The sequence below is a fragment of the Bombyx mandarina genome, chromosome 10 (assembly GCF_030267445.1).
Source record: "Bombyx mandarina strain Sakado chromosome 10, ASM3026744v2".
In the NCBI taxonomy this organism is placed as follows: domain Eukaryota; kingdom Metazoa; phylum Arthropoda; class Insecta; order Lepidoptera; family Bombycidae; genus Bombyx; species Bombyx mandarina.
In genome coordinates this window covers 4,794,052-4,808,619 of record NC_143217.1, presented here as the reverse complement: position 1 = coordinate 4,808,619, position 14,568 = coordinate 4,794,052, and the positions used below count along the sequence as shown (strand labels likewise).

The following is a 14,568-nucleotide window of genomic DNA, read 5'->3' as shown; positions in this document are numbered from 1 at the left end:
AATCTTAGAGATAATGAAAAATATGCTTAGGTATAATCTCAATGTCAAAACTAGATAAAATATGTGATCTGAAATATATGATCCCTGCATTTCAATATAATACTATATAGGTAAGTCGTGAACTCTTTTTTGTATTCTCTAATATAAAATACGTAAGTTTTTGGCCATTCATATTTTGTTGATCATGAAATTTGTATTTAGGTTTACGATATGAAAAGTTTGAAGCATCGAACAGTTGATGGATATCGAAAAGTTTGTCAAAATAAAGAGTTCGCGTTTTTTTTGTGGCCTAGTTTGAACATTAATCTTTTGTTTTGCTGTTTCATGTTGACTCGGAGCACGATAAGAACGTTAGCTGGAAGACTAATTGACTGAAGTTTTATGTTACTTTCGAAACTGTCGGAGTCTATTGAAGTGTTGAAATTTTATCTTTTATTTATCAACATCAAAAAAACAAAAAAATCCTTTAGTTTTTTTTTAAATTATGTTGATTCCAAAAAATGTGATATTGGATGTGATTATCCGAAAAACATTTATGAAAATTTCATTTATCGACTCCAAAGCAGGGTTCGAAGTGACATGAAATAACTAATATTAAGATTAATGACTGATTTTGCTGTCGAGATCTCTACATACCTTAGATACCTTGATAGTTTTGAATTCTACCGCAAAACAGTCATTGGGAATTACGGGAAAATTTCTTTAACCCAATTCTGTTGTCTTTTCTGTAGTTGTAAAAACGTAAACAAAATTCTTTTGTTTGAACACCCGACCCTTTTATTAAGTCGCGTTATCTCGACGAATTCAATGCGCAGAACGGGGGTGGTTAGTTCGCTGGATTTATTACTCCTCTGACTTTCTCGACTTGATATTGCAAAACAAAAAACTATTACAAAAGATTTCCCTATAAGATTTGAATGCTCCTTTCTCTCGTATATTTGACGACAGAAATTGTATCTACATACTCATCACAAGACATTAGTAATTTCATTACCTTTTCAATAGGTACCTACGTTAATGTAGAGTAAGTAATAGGTTCGTTCAAGTTTTGACGATAAATATATTATGACGTAGGTATTTTAAATTTGAATTTCCCAAGATCGGTTTAGCGTTATTATCGTCAGAATAAATGTTGAACTTATCATCACGTAAACAACAAAGAAGCTGCAAGTTCCAAAACGATATAGCGCGAGTGTTTACTGTCAGAGAGGTCATGAAGTGTCTGTCTCCTATTGAGATAATGAGTTGTTTTTTTATTACTTCATCTCTCGTAACAAACCTACCTTCGTATTGACGTGCATATTATTATAATTTTTTTATATTACGCACTTGCTTTATCAAAAAGTGAGGAAATGTAAAGAAGTGGGTTTACCGAAATCGAGTCCTATATACATTCACATAGCAAAGATGTGTTCCAATAGTTAAAATTACTTTAAGTCTTGTAGAGTCGGTTTAGATTCGGATTCGGATAGATCGGTTCGGAATCATTGCTTGTAAAAATTGACCAGGCGGTTTAACTTGGTCTATACTATTATAATACTACTAGCGACCCGCCCTCGCTTCGCTTCGGAAACATGAAAACACACATGAAACCAAAAAAATAAAATAAAATAAAAATTAAAAAAAGTAGCCTATGTTCATCAGGGACAATGTCGGCTTCTAATGGAAAAATAATTTTTCAAATCGGTCCAGTAGTTTCGGAGCCTATTCGAAACAAACAAACAAACAAATCTTTCCTCTTTATAATATTAGTATAGATTCAAATCTTATTTTCATTTCGGTGCACTGATATAATAATGGTTGTTTTACTGGTGGTAGGACCTCTTGTAAGTCCGCACGGGGAGGTACCACCTACCTGCCTATTTCAGCCGTGAAGCAGTAATGCGTTTCGGTTTGAAGGGTGGGGCAGCCGTTGTAACTATACTGAGACCTTAGAACTTATATCTCAAGGTGCGTGGCGCATTTACGTTGTAGATGTCTATGGGTTCCAGTAACCACTTATCACCAGGTGGGCTGTGAGCTCATCCACTCATCTAAGCAATAAAAAAAAAAATTGTGATTTTCTCCCTTCTTGATTTTTTTGGTTTATGTATCCCATAAAATTAAAGTTTTAAAATTACTTAAAAACCTTTAAGTACATAATGCGTAGAATGTTACGCGATATTCGTTGTTATGCGAATGTTCTTTCATGATAAACTATATCTGTTTTTCATTATTTAATGTACTTAACTGACATCAACGTTGTTTGAGTAATTTACAGCTGGAATCTGTCACTGTAGCCTCCGTTCTGAACGTGGAGTGACGTCGAAAGTTAATTAAAGCTTTAAATAATTGCAATCTGTTTACATAATTATATAATCCCTCGTAACGTAAAAATAAAAAAAAGGTAACAAAATGCTGTGGTTAACAAATTCGGGATCTATTCGGGTATTTTTCGAGTTCTTCGAGGAATTCTTCTACGAATTACTCACCAACATTTTTTCCTAGCCGAATCTCATAGCCTAGGGGGCTATTTCAGCTACTCACCTACTAGTAGGTAAGCTCACGGGGCCAGCCTGAGAGAGTTTGCTAACACAGGTCCTAGCAAAAGCGGTACTTCGCAGAATCTACCACCGGGTCGGAAACGCGACCGACGTGAAGTGCCGGCGAGAAACTCGGTGGGCTGTGTCTATGGGCTAGTTTGCACGTTAAGCTCTTTGTTGTAATTGGTGCTTGAACAGCCTAAAAGCACAAAAACAGAATCGGGGGGATCCGACAAGACATATTTTTGCGTTGCTCCGGAACCTGGGTCGAATATGTAATAACCGGTAGCCATGATAATAGGGTTATAGTGTCGCGCCGCTTTAAGGAAGTAGCGTTCTGACGCTTCCTTAAGATGCCGACGTATCAGTTGAAAATTTAGGTTGCCGCGAAAATTAGCATTCTACTCGTATCAAGGTACTCCGACAGCTATCCCACAGAAACGGGATTGGAAGACCTGGAGAGACTGAATATGTAAATAAATAAATGTTGATAATGGCACATCGACCCATGTGACTTTTGCCAGTCGTTGTTCAAGTGCCGTAGTGTACGGTCCTAATAGATGTCAGACTATTTTTTATGCGACAGTGATAATGCTCTCTCTACAGTCGAAATGAGCTGATAGTCTCTTTGCAAAAGTCGATGTACAGTATTTGTTGCCGGGTACTGTACTAACGTATCCCTGGATATTTTTTTATTTTTTTTATTGCTTAGATGGGTGGACGAGCTCACAGCCCACCTGGTGCTAAGTGGTTACTGGAGCCCATAGACATTTACAACGCAAATGCGCCACCCCCCTTGAGACATACGTTCTAAAATCTCAGTATAGTCACAACGGCTGCCCCACCCTTCAAACCGAAACGCATCACTGCTTCACGGTAGAAATAGGCAGGACGGTGGTACCTACCCGTGCGGACTCACAAGAGGTCCTACAACCAGTACCAAGGATATGCCTTCTTGTTTCTATTTTAATTGTAACAACGTTATTAATGTTAAATTTTGTTGTTCTATTATACCTTCTTACAAACTTGCAGTCATGTCCTACATCGCGACGTATATATTATATGTTATTAATATAATATAAAGTTAATTAGCAATATATTTAAGTATTTTCCTCTACACAAAACAGACTTCAGCCTACATTATCAAACAAGGAAATAACGGTGTTTAGTTGACTGTTTTAACTTATTATTGTTAAATATTTTATGACCTTGGCACAACCGCAAGGCTTACCTTACCGCAAAGTTTGATCCACCAATTAATTAGTATAACGGGTGTAGTCGCTTTCAAACTAGAAGGCGTAAAAATCGCAAAAATCGGTAGGGCGGTGGTACAAAATATTTGCATTGCTGCCAGTATTCGAAATAAAGAGTTAAAGGTAAAACTTGGTAGGCAAATAAGAGAAATGATACTACTACGGACAAATTATGGTTATTAGTAGTGGAAATTCTACTAAGGACCTGTACGAGTAAGGACAAATGTAACTTCAAAGAATCCCTCAAAGCATATTTTTGGTAGTCTTCTCAAAAGAAGAATTTTATCGTTTGATGATGATGTAATTACTTCATTCTACATTATGTAAAAATCGATTAATTGGTTTTGCTGTTAGAGCGTAACAAAGAGCCAAGGTTTCTTCCGTCTTTATAATATTAAATTTCTTATAGATTTAAAAAAAATAGTTCCGTGTAATACTAACCAAAATTGAAGTTAATTTAAAAACAAGTGTAAGGAAGAATAGTTGTCTAGAAGATACATCTTGCTATCTTTCTCGCTCACACTTCTACATTTTTGAAGGTAGTGTCGTTATGCATAATTCTGATAACTCCGTTTTTTGTATTTCATAAACAGCCAATATATATGAATATTTTAAATTTTGTTATTTTTTTAAATTTTTTATTATTGAGGGATTACTGGTAGCACGGGGAAATTTCCAGTTTTACCAGGACTAGCGGGCGAGCAAGGGCACAGCCAGGAGGGATGGGATTTGCCAACAGGTAGCCGAGCATCTTCAAAGGAGATCTAACATCTCAAGAGTAGCTGCTTCGCGAATGAATCTACTACCGGATCGGAGCCGCGATCCGCTGAGAAGATACGGCAAGAAACATAGCTGGCTGATGCATAGGTTATGTAAGCTGTTACTTCACCGTGACTGTGATATTAGACATGTAATACTATGATGCTAAGTATAAATCACGATCCAGTGTTCCAAATAATCATTTTCGTCCCGTAATAACTCATATCAAAAACAACTATTCAGGTTAGCTATGACACAAATACATATAATCCGAACTCCCATTCTACGGTCACGTTTCATTAATTTGCAAAGGATTTGGCAAAAACAACAATGGACGCAAAAACAATAACGTGGCTGTACCACGTAAAGTATTTTTTGTTTACATGATATTATTGAAAAAGAGCAGTTTCATATAGATTCATTTCTTTTGTTCCACGTCTGATGTAAATGTAAATGATGTAGTTATTTTTTTTGTGAATTTTATAGTTAATGGTATGGGTGATCGCCAAGTGGAAATTTGTATACAAAAAGAAATGTTTAGCAAAAGTGAATTGCTGGATAGACAATATGATAGATAGTAGATAAATTATTTTTCTAGCGGGATATTTGCATTTTTTACCAGACCATACTTCACACTACACTACTACACTATACTACACATACATGGAATTCAATCGGATCACGGATAACACACACCCCAACCCACATTGGTTCTGAGTCAGAGGTCTATCTCGAGTGTATGGGTTTGCGGTAAGGTCTATGCGAGTTACGGATCGCCCACCGACCATGAGGCTCGGTGGTCGTAGGGGGAGGTTGATTTTTGTCTCATCGGTCTCATCCGCGACATGCTCCGCTTTCCACTTATCTCAACGCACAAGTGCAAGTTTTTTTTTTTTTTTATGATTGAAGGATTACTGGTGGCCCGGAGGCCTTTCCAGTTTCACCAGGACAGGTGGGCGAGCAAAGGCTCAGCCAAGAGGGTTGGGATTTGCTAACAGCTACCCGAGCGCCTCCGAAGGAGACCTAACAGCCCAAGAGTAGCTGCTTCGCGAATTAATCTACTACCGGATCGGAATCGCGACCCGCTGAGAAGATCCGGCGAGAAACTCAGCGAGTTGATTCATGGGTTAGGTTGCACGGCGAACTCTTTGTCGAGTTCGACGAGTACGGTTACCGAGGTCCCTAAGCCTGCTCCTAGTGTTAGAGCTGAAGGCGTCTAATGCAAAGGTTATTGGATCTGATGGATCCGTAAGGACGTGTCTAGGGCGTCGACGGTGACTGGCTCCTGCGTGATCAGGATTCGGGGAGTAGTCAGCGGCGGCAACGATAAGGCGATTATCATGACGCATAGCCTTATCGAAGTACCGTTCCGACGCTGACTTCATGTATTTCTGGATAGACTCGAGGCCCAGGTCGTCGTGTAGGTCAACGTTCCTCACGAACCACGGAGCTCCGACAGCTAACCTGCAAAAGCGGGATTGTAGAGATTGAAGGGTGACTATGTGTGTGCGGGCCGCGTGAGCGAACACCACACTCGCGTAAGTCATGACGGGCCTTATGCAAGTTTTGTAAAGTGTCACCTTGTTCCGAAGGGACATTTTACTCCGCTTACAGATCATGGGATAGAGTCTACCGAGAATAAACGCGGCACGGTCACGGACTGATTTTATATGCGGGCGGAATGTCATCGATGCATCCAGGGTAACGCCCAGGTACTTGACCTTCCTGGCCCAGGGTATGGGTTGTCTAAAGAGAGTAATCGGTGGTGACAAGTGCAAGTCTGGCGGCATCCTCCTAAAAAAAGTATTTCGGATAAAATTTGTTTCCGTGCGTGATCCTTCAATTTTTTGAACACGCAATCAGTCTCTTTCTGTACAAACTCCTCGTATTATATATAACATGGCTTATTCATATACAAAATAAAACTTGGATTCTTATCTGAGTTTAACTACAGTATTCGGACGTCAATTTCAAGATAGCAAATTACTATAAACTTTAACTAAATGATGTGACAATTAATTACTTAGCGATTAATGTTAAGAACTCTAGAGCCACAACGTTTACTGTCGTCGTTTTAACTGCCGTGTCGTGAGTTGTAATTAAAATTAACACAGCGTCATGCCTGTTTCATAAACGATGTTTCGGGAATTACTCATCTTCGAACTGAATAACAATATTTTTACATAGCTTGTTACTAGAAGCTTCTTTGGACGTGTTGTCTGTTGAAAAACAGCAGAAGAAGAATAATCTGGTTATGTAACGTAATTTCTACCGACTTCAAGACGTCCTATTATTATTATTTTTTTTTATTGCTTAGATGTGTGGACGAGCTCACAGCCCACCTGGTGTTAAGTGGTTACTGGAGCCCATAGACATCTACAACGTAAATGCGCCACACACCTTGAGATATTTTTTTTTTTTTTTTTTTTATGATTGAAAGTTTACTGGTGGGCCCGAAGGCCTTTCCAGTTTCACCAGGACAGGTGGGCGAGCAAAGGCTCAGTCAAGAGGGGTGGGATTTGCTAACAACTGCCCGAGCGCCTCCGAAGGAGACCTAACAACTCAAGAGCAATTGTTTCGCGAATGAATCTACTACCGGATCGGAATCGCGACCCGCTGAGAAGATCCGGCGAGAAACTCAGCGGGCTGATGCATGGGTTAGGTTGCACGTCGACCTCTTTGTCGAGTTCGACGAGTACGGTTACCGGGGTCCCTAAGCCTGCCCCTAGAATTAGAGCTGAAGGCATCTAATGCAAAGGTTATTGAATCTGATGGATCCGTAAGGACGTGTCTAGGCGTCGACGGTGACTGGCTCCTGCATGATCAGGATTCGGGGAGTAGTCAGCGGCGGCAACGATAAGGCGATTATCATGACGCATAGCCTTATCGAAGTATCGTTCCGACGCTGACTTCATGTATTTCCGAATTGATTCGAGGCCCAGGTCGTCGTGTAGGTCAACGTTCCTCACGAACCACGGAGCCCCGACAGCTAACCTGCAAAAGCGGGATTGTAGGGATTGGAGGGTGTCTATGTGTGTGCGGGCCGCGTGAGCGAACACCACACTCGCGTAAGTCATGACGGGCCTTATGCAAGTTTTGTAAAGTGTCACCTTGTTCCGAAGGGACATTTTACTCCGCTTACAGATCATGGGGTAGAGTCTACCGATAATAAACGCGGCACGGTCACGGACTGATTTTATATGCGGGCGGAATGTCATCGATGCATCCAGGGTAACGCCCAGGTACTTGACCTTCCTGGCCCAGGGTATGGGTTGTCTAAAGAGAGTAATCGGGGGTGTGAGATTCCTCCTCCTAATCCGGGAGGAAATCCGTGTGGAGCTTCCCCTCTGAAATAGCACCGCAGTACTTTTCGCTGGGTTGATGTCTATGCGCCATTTTCGGAACCACTGTCCTAGGGCTAGGGCTGCGCTCTGAAGCTTCTTCGCGATTAGGGACTTATTTCTACTAGAATAGTAAACAGTCGTATCGTCGGCGAATAAAGCTAAATGGGTCGGCGGCGACCGGGGAATATCGTTGACGAATAAGCTAAATAGGAGGGGTGAGAGGACAGAGCCTTGCGGGACTCCAGCTGTGAGAGGTCGTGGGGAGGAGCGGGTTCCCTCGACTCGATATCGAAAAGAGCGGTTCGACAAGAAGTCCCGTATGATGAGCACGAGACTATCCGGCACGCCCATGTTGAATAGTTTGAAAATCAAACCATTGTGCCAGACTTTGTCGAACGCTTTTGCGACGTCGAAGAAGAGAGCTCCCGTGTATAACGGTTTTGGTCGATTAAGCCCCACAAGAATGTGCTCCGTGAGGCGGTGCACCTGTTGAACGCATGAGTGATTTGTACGGAATCCGAATTGTTTATCGATGAGAATGCCCTTGGATGAGACGAAGTCTCTGAGGCGTTTATAGAGCAGACGCTCATACAGTTTGCCTAGAGACATGAGGAGGCTAATCGGGCGGTAGCTCGTCGGATGATTTTTTGGTTTACCGGGTTTATGTATGCCGATAACGTCCGCTTCTTTCCACACCGCGGGAAAGATACAGTTCGCCATAGCGGCATTGAAAATAGATGCCAACATCACGATGAGTTGGACGGGTAGAAGTTTAATAACGCGGTTAGATATACCGTCGGAACCGGGAGCCTTGCGAGGACGTAGGTCTTTGATCAAGTCTTTAACTTCTATCGGGGTGACGGGTGGTAACGCATCCGATGGTGCCAAGGAGGCTCTGCGTTCTACCTCACTGTCTACTAATTCTACATGAACAGGGTCCACGGATTGAGTGCTGGGCGTGCACTGGGTTTGCAATGTATCGGCCAGCAGCTCTGCTTTTTCGTCATCATCGAACGCCGCGAGTCGGCCTGAGGAGCCTACGAGGGGGACATAGTTACTACCGTATCCGATTTGAGAGTACGAGCTAAGCGGTAGTAAGACCTTTGGGAGGGCGCGAGTCCTTCTAAGAAATCAGACCATCTGGCATCTCGGACTTCGGCGATGCGAGACTTTACTTCGCGTTGTAGGGCATGCATTCGAATACGATTTTCCGCGGTAGGATACCTGTCGTAAGCGCGTATCGAGGCGTTCTTAGCTCTAAGGAGTTCCCTAATATCGTCGGACAATTTGAAGCGGTGAAGGAAGTCCTCCGCTACAACTTGTTTCGATGACCTATCTAATGTCGAGGTGATGTGTGACGTTAAGATGTCTATGGCTTCAGCGGTATCCTGAGGAGACGGGATAGAGTCCGGGTTAAACGGGAGCGATGGTGGATCAGATTCAGCCAGGCTGATGCCCAGCGTGTGCCAATCCACCACAGTCCTCGTGACGGGAACGGAATCGGGAGCGCGACCGAGCTTCATAACGACGGGACGGTGGTCTGAATCTAACTCTGAAACTACTTCGATCGAGTGTAAGCGCAGAGTTACGTTTTTAATAACGCTATGTCGAGTATATCCGGGCGATGCGCGATATTTAGCGGGTAGTGAGTCGGGGTTAGCGGAGCGACGATATCGAAGGCAAGATCATCGACTAACGCGTCAAGCCGCCTGCCATTCGGGGTTGTGGTGTGTGAGTTCCACCTGATGTGTTTACAATTTAGGTCGCCCGCCAGAATGACAGAGCTCCCCATACCGAGCAGCGCCTCGATATCACTGCTTAGAACGATCTTATCCGGTGGAAGATAAACGGACGCGATAACGATCGGCGCGTGTCCCGTCAGTGAGATTCGGCACACTGATGCTTCGATATTAGCGAGCGCGGGAGGATCGAGCGGGACGCAATGCAGGGCTCTTCTATAGTAAATGACGGTACCACCACCACGGGCAGAGAGCCTGTCGTTCCTGACCATGTTATAGTTCGCGATTTTAGGGTCACGGCGCGCGGGCTTAAGTAGGGTCTCCTGCACTAAAAAGATATCAATTAGATGGTCACGCAAAAAGTCAGAAACCTGATCACGTTGATTTGCGAGACCGTAAGCGTTAAAAAATCCTATCGTTACGGATAGGGGCTTTATTCTACTTATATACGCCATTGATTACCGGCGGAGTGAGGGGAGGACGTACGTATTTAATGACGCGTATACGTCGGCGTATTCCTGCACAACGGCGATAAAGTGTTGTGCAGTGGAGGCAGCGCGAATGGCGTCGCCCAAAGCGTTAACGCGCTCAAAGTTGATCGACTGAAAGAAGTCGATCGCTAAAGCGAGATTTTCGGACGCGGTCGGAGGGCAAGTCGCGGGAGAGGGACTAGTCGCGGGGGCGGGACGAATCGCGGAGGAGGGAGTTGTAGCCGTGTTCGTGTACGGCAGCGGTTTTGCCCAGGCCGAGACACTGGGCACCGCCGCCGGAACGAACGCTGGCTTAGCCTGCGACGCAGAGGGTGCCGAGGCTTTGATGTCTGGGCCGGAAGCTCGGAGGCGGTTTTGGCGGGCGACGCGGCGATTTATTTTAGGGGCTCGGGGGCAACCACGGTAATTCGCGGGGTGACCCTGTGTTCGACACAGAACGCAGCTAGGCGGTTCCGTCGCGGTTATTTGGTCGCGAGCGCAGAGGGCCATGGCGTGATCGCCCAAACACTTAACACATCAGGGGCGCGCGTGACAGTTACGGGAAGAGTGCCCGTACAATTGACAGTTATGGCACTGGCTAGGAGTGCCTTTGTTATGGGGGGCTTCGATGGCGATACCGGAGAGCCTACAGACGGTCTGTGTGTTGAAGATTTTCTTACCCTCGGGGGTAGGCTGGAGGGTGACTAGAACCATATTATATGGCTCCCTACCGCGACCGGTGTGCATACGGTGCACAGAATTCACTGGAAAGCCCTGTTCTAACAGATCGGCCTTGACGAGCTCTACATCTAACTCTTTAGGGATTCCGCGTATTACAACGCGGAGTTCGCGCTCCTCCTGGAGCGTATAAGTATGGAAACTTATACGTTCCTTACGGAGGTAAGAAGAGAGGGCCCTATGGTCGTCGGGTGTTTGAACCTTAATTTGAATGCCGTTCGCGAGGTTACGGGCATTCGTGAAATTTATATTTTTGGCCTTAAGGGCCAGGCAAACTCGATCCCAAGCTGCCTTCTCCTGAAGGATAACCGGGGGAGGGGTCTGGGTTTTATTTTGTGCCACCGGACGCGGCGACGGAGTGGCACGGGCTGGGGGCGCAACGGGAGTCTGAGGGCGGAGGCGCGACGCGTTCACGGCTTTGCTAATTTTAGCGGCCGCGGGAGCTCGAGACTCCGCGGCACGCTTCTTACCCTTCTGTACCAGGGTGAATCCATCCGTCGATGAGGCGGGGGCGAGGTCGACCTCCATGTCCGAGTCAGAGTCGGAGCACGAGGAGGCGGGTGCAGGCGACCTACGAGCAAGTGTAGGTGTTTTAGAGGGCGCGACGGAGGCCGCGGATGATCGCTCAGCTGAAACGATGGTCACGGCGGACGACGCAGCAGCTTTTCTCGCCAGTATAGGCGACACGGGAGCGGCAGGCACGACAGAGGCTGCGGTGCTCAATGCAGAAGCTCTGCACGCAGGTACAGGCGACGCAGGAGCAGCGAGCGCGGCGGAGTCCTCGAGAGGGCTCGCAGTGTGATTGGCCTTGAAGGCCAGAAACTCTGAGGCGAGCTGTGGGTGGCGAAGTCGGAGGAATTCCGCGAATACAGCGTCCATGATCGCTGAGTACCCAGGTGGGGCGGCCCCGGGTCTTGAAAACACTCGCCTTGCGGCGAGGCCCCAACTTCTCGGACCTGAGCGGTTCTATTGAACACAGGTGGCAATGCGGCGCGATTACTACAGGACAAAGAAAAAGCTCAACAAAACAGAAATTACAAAAAGAAACAAAACAAATAAATACTTGCAGGAAAACACTTTGTCGGCAAATGTTCCACGAACACAAAAATAACTAAAACAAAACAAATAAAAGCTTCCAGGAAACACACTTGGTCGGCAGATGTATCACGAACACAGGCCGCGCGAACAATGGCCGGGCTAACAAAAGCCGGGCGAACAAAGACCGGGCGATCGAGTGGACAATGAGCACGTCCGCACGTGACGGGTGCCTCTATCGGAATGACCTTGAGATATAGTTCTAAGGTCTCAGTATAGTCACAACGGCTGCCCCACCCTTCAAACCGAAACGCATTGCTGCTTCACGGCAGAAATAGGCGGGGCGGTGGTACCTACCCGTGCGGACTCACAAGAGGTCCTACCACCAGTAAATTGAAATATTAACTTGAAAATTTGTACACGTGTCAAATACAATCATTTTATCTCTGGCCTGTACAACAGACTGAATAAAAAAAAAAACACATTTTTAAATTGGCTTCTTATTCAAACGTAATTGTGTGGTCTTCAATTACATCTACTTTTGTACAATTTGTTTTTTCTCTGCGGAAAATTAACTATGTAATTATTATAGATACAACAATACGGCTCTAAATTTCGCCAAGCGTCTACATGAGAAGAAATAGTGAAATATTTGATCGACAAGAATTAATTATTTTTATGGAAATTTAGTGCTCCTACACTTTGCCCTCGATAACAGTTACAATAATAATTAGATGACGTCAATATAGATGATCACGAGTGACGTGATAGGTTTTAAGGATTCGAAAAGTAAGGTTAAAAATTAGATAAAGTGGTCAAGAGATCAAGTCGCAAATCTTTCATTTGTAAGGCGTTTTTTTAATCATTCATTGAGTATTCGTAATTTTATTTTCAGTGAATTTTGAACTTAGGTATCATTTGTTGAGTTTTTATTTGATTTAACCGCGAACTTTTCGATTCTGTTAATTTGTGACGCTTTTAATTGTGTTAATTGTTCTGGCCGTAAGGTCGAATAGCTCTGCGTACAATGAACGTGATAAAGAGATAATTGAGTGTATAAATAGCTTATTTTGACTGAACAGTAGTACTGACGGTAGCGCATCTTGATCGCATATGTGACTACCATGATCGAAGCAGCTATGCGTTCCAATTAGAACAGTGAAACAGTGAGCCGTTGTACTTTAATATTGATAGTTTCATCTCGTTTTTACCATCGCACCGCCCGCCACTGGAGTAGAGTTCATCCATACTACCTGGAGCCACTGCGGTCATCCAGTGCGTTTCCAGAGGTATTTTTTTCCATGTACCATCCGGCTATGGAATGAGCTCCCGTCCACGGTGTTTCCCGAGCGCTATGACATGTCCTTCTTCAAACGAGGCTTGTGGAGAGTATTAAGCTGTAGGCAGCGGCTTGGCTCTGCCCCTGGCATTGCTGAAGTCCATGGGCGACGGTATGCGATTTTTTATCAGTTTGATCTCCATATCCACCCAACGGAATTTTACAACGTAATTCACATTATTTTCTTCTTTTGTTTGAATGGGTTCCTTCATGGAACTACAATTATATCCAATGGTTAGCACTGAGATCAGATTCCTGGATTTATTATTTATTTTCAGAGCACGGCAAACTCTGCCATGCTTGCTACAATTATATCCAATGGTTAGTACTGAGATCAGATTCCAGGATTTTTTATTTATTTTCAGAGCACAGCAAACTCTGCCGTGCTTGCTAATTTATAACAAAATAATAAGCCGTCTACGTATCGTATAAAACGGATTACGCTTACGCAAGGTGTTAAGTGCGATTACGGCTTGAGCAAAACTTACCGTTATATCGTTAGTTTTGAGAGCTATTTTTCTTCGACAATTAATGTAATAAGCGTACTACTGGAAATAAACATGTCTTGCACTTTATTTTTTCAGTTGTGTTGAAACTAATTTAATTATAAAATATGTTAACAAGCTAACTAAAGTACTTTGAGCACTTTTCTGATTGGATGTTCATAAAACCTCGAGACTGTAGAGTAATAAAATACCGTTTTATTCAAATTATAGTGTTAGATTTGGCGTAATATTTTACTGTTTTTTTTTTTAAAGTACTATTTATAAGTTTATTTATTTATTTATGTGATAACGAATACGTTTATTATTCATGAAATATTGTTAAATTAAATGTCAATGAATATGTTTTACAGGTGACTATAGTTAGTACAATATTTAATTGTTGACAACCGACTAAGGTATTTTTTTTTTTTAATTACCCGAGCAGTCAGACGAGCATACGGCTAACCTGATGGTAAGTGGTTACCGTCGCTCATGGACGTCAGCAATGCCAGGGGCAGAGCCAAGCCACTGTCTACCAGTGTAGGTGCTGCCTAAGGTGTTGTTCACCTAAGTCGTTCGTAGCCACCACAACTAAAATGTTAGAAATATGAAAAGAATAAACGTGAGAATAAGCCGTATAATTAATTTTAATTATGTCCACGATTTGCGATAATCGAACGAAAGAATAGTATTTAAGTTACCTAATAAAACGGAAAATAATCAATATTACACTATTTATTTCAATTAACATTTTCATTTTTTGATTATTCATAACATAGAAATGGGTAAGACTTCATTTGATTTCATTTTAGTTTCAGGTATAGATAGATACGAGTAAATCTTTTTTTTTTTTGTTGCCTTTGTAGGCAGACGGGCATACGGCC

General features: G+C 43.4%; 1 protein-coding gene and 1 long non-coding RNA gene across 2 annotated transcripts in view; one reads left to right on the top strand and one right to left on the bottom strand.

The window, feature by feature from the left end:
* AdoR (Adenosine receptor) overlaps positions 1–14,568 on the top strand; it is a 60,608-nt gene that overhangs the window by 33,162 nt on the left and 12,878 nt on the right. The gene's annotated exons all lie outside the window — the stretch shown is intronic.
* Positions 6,825–13,054, bottom strand: LOC149502154 (uncharacterized). Its single transcript, XR_016323645.1, has 2 exons — positions 12,109–13,054; positions 6,825–6,934 (listed from the first exon to the last, which is right to left on the bottom strand). It is a non-coding gene; the product is annotated as an uncharacterized LOC149502154 (long non-coding RNA).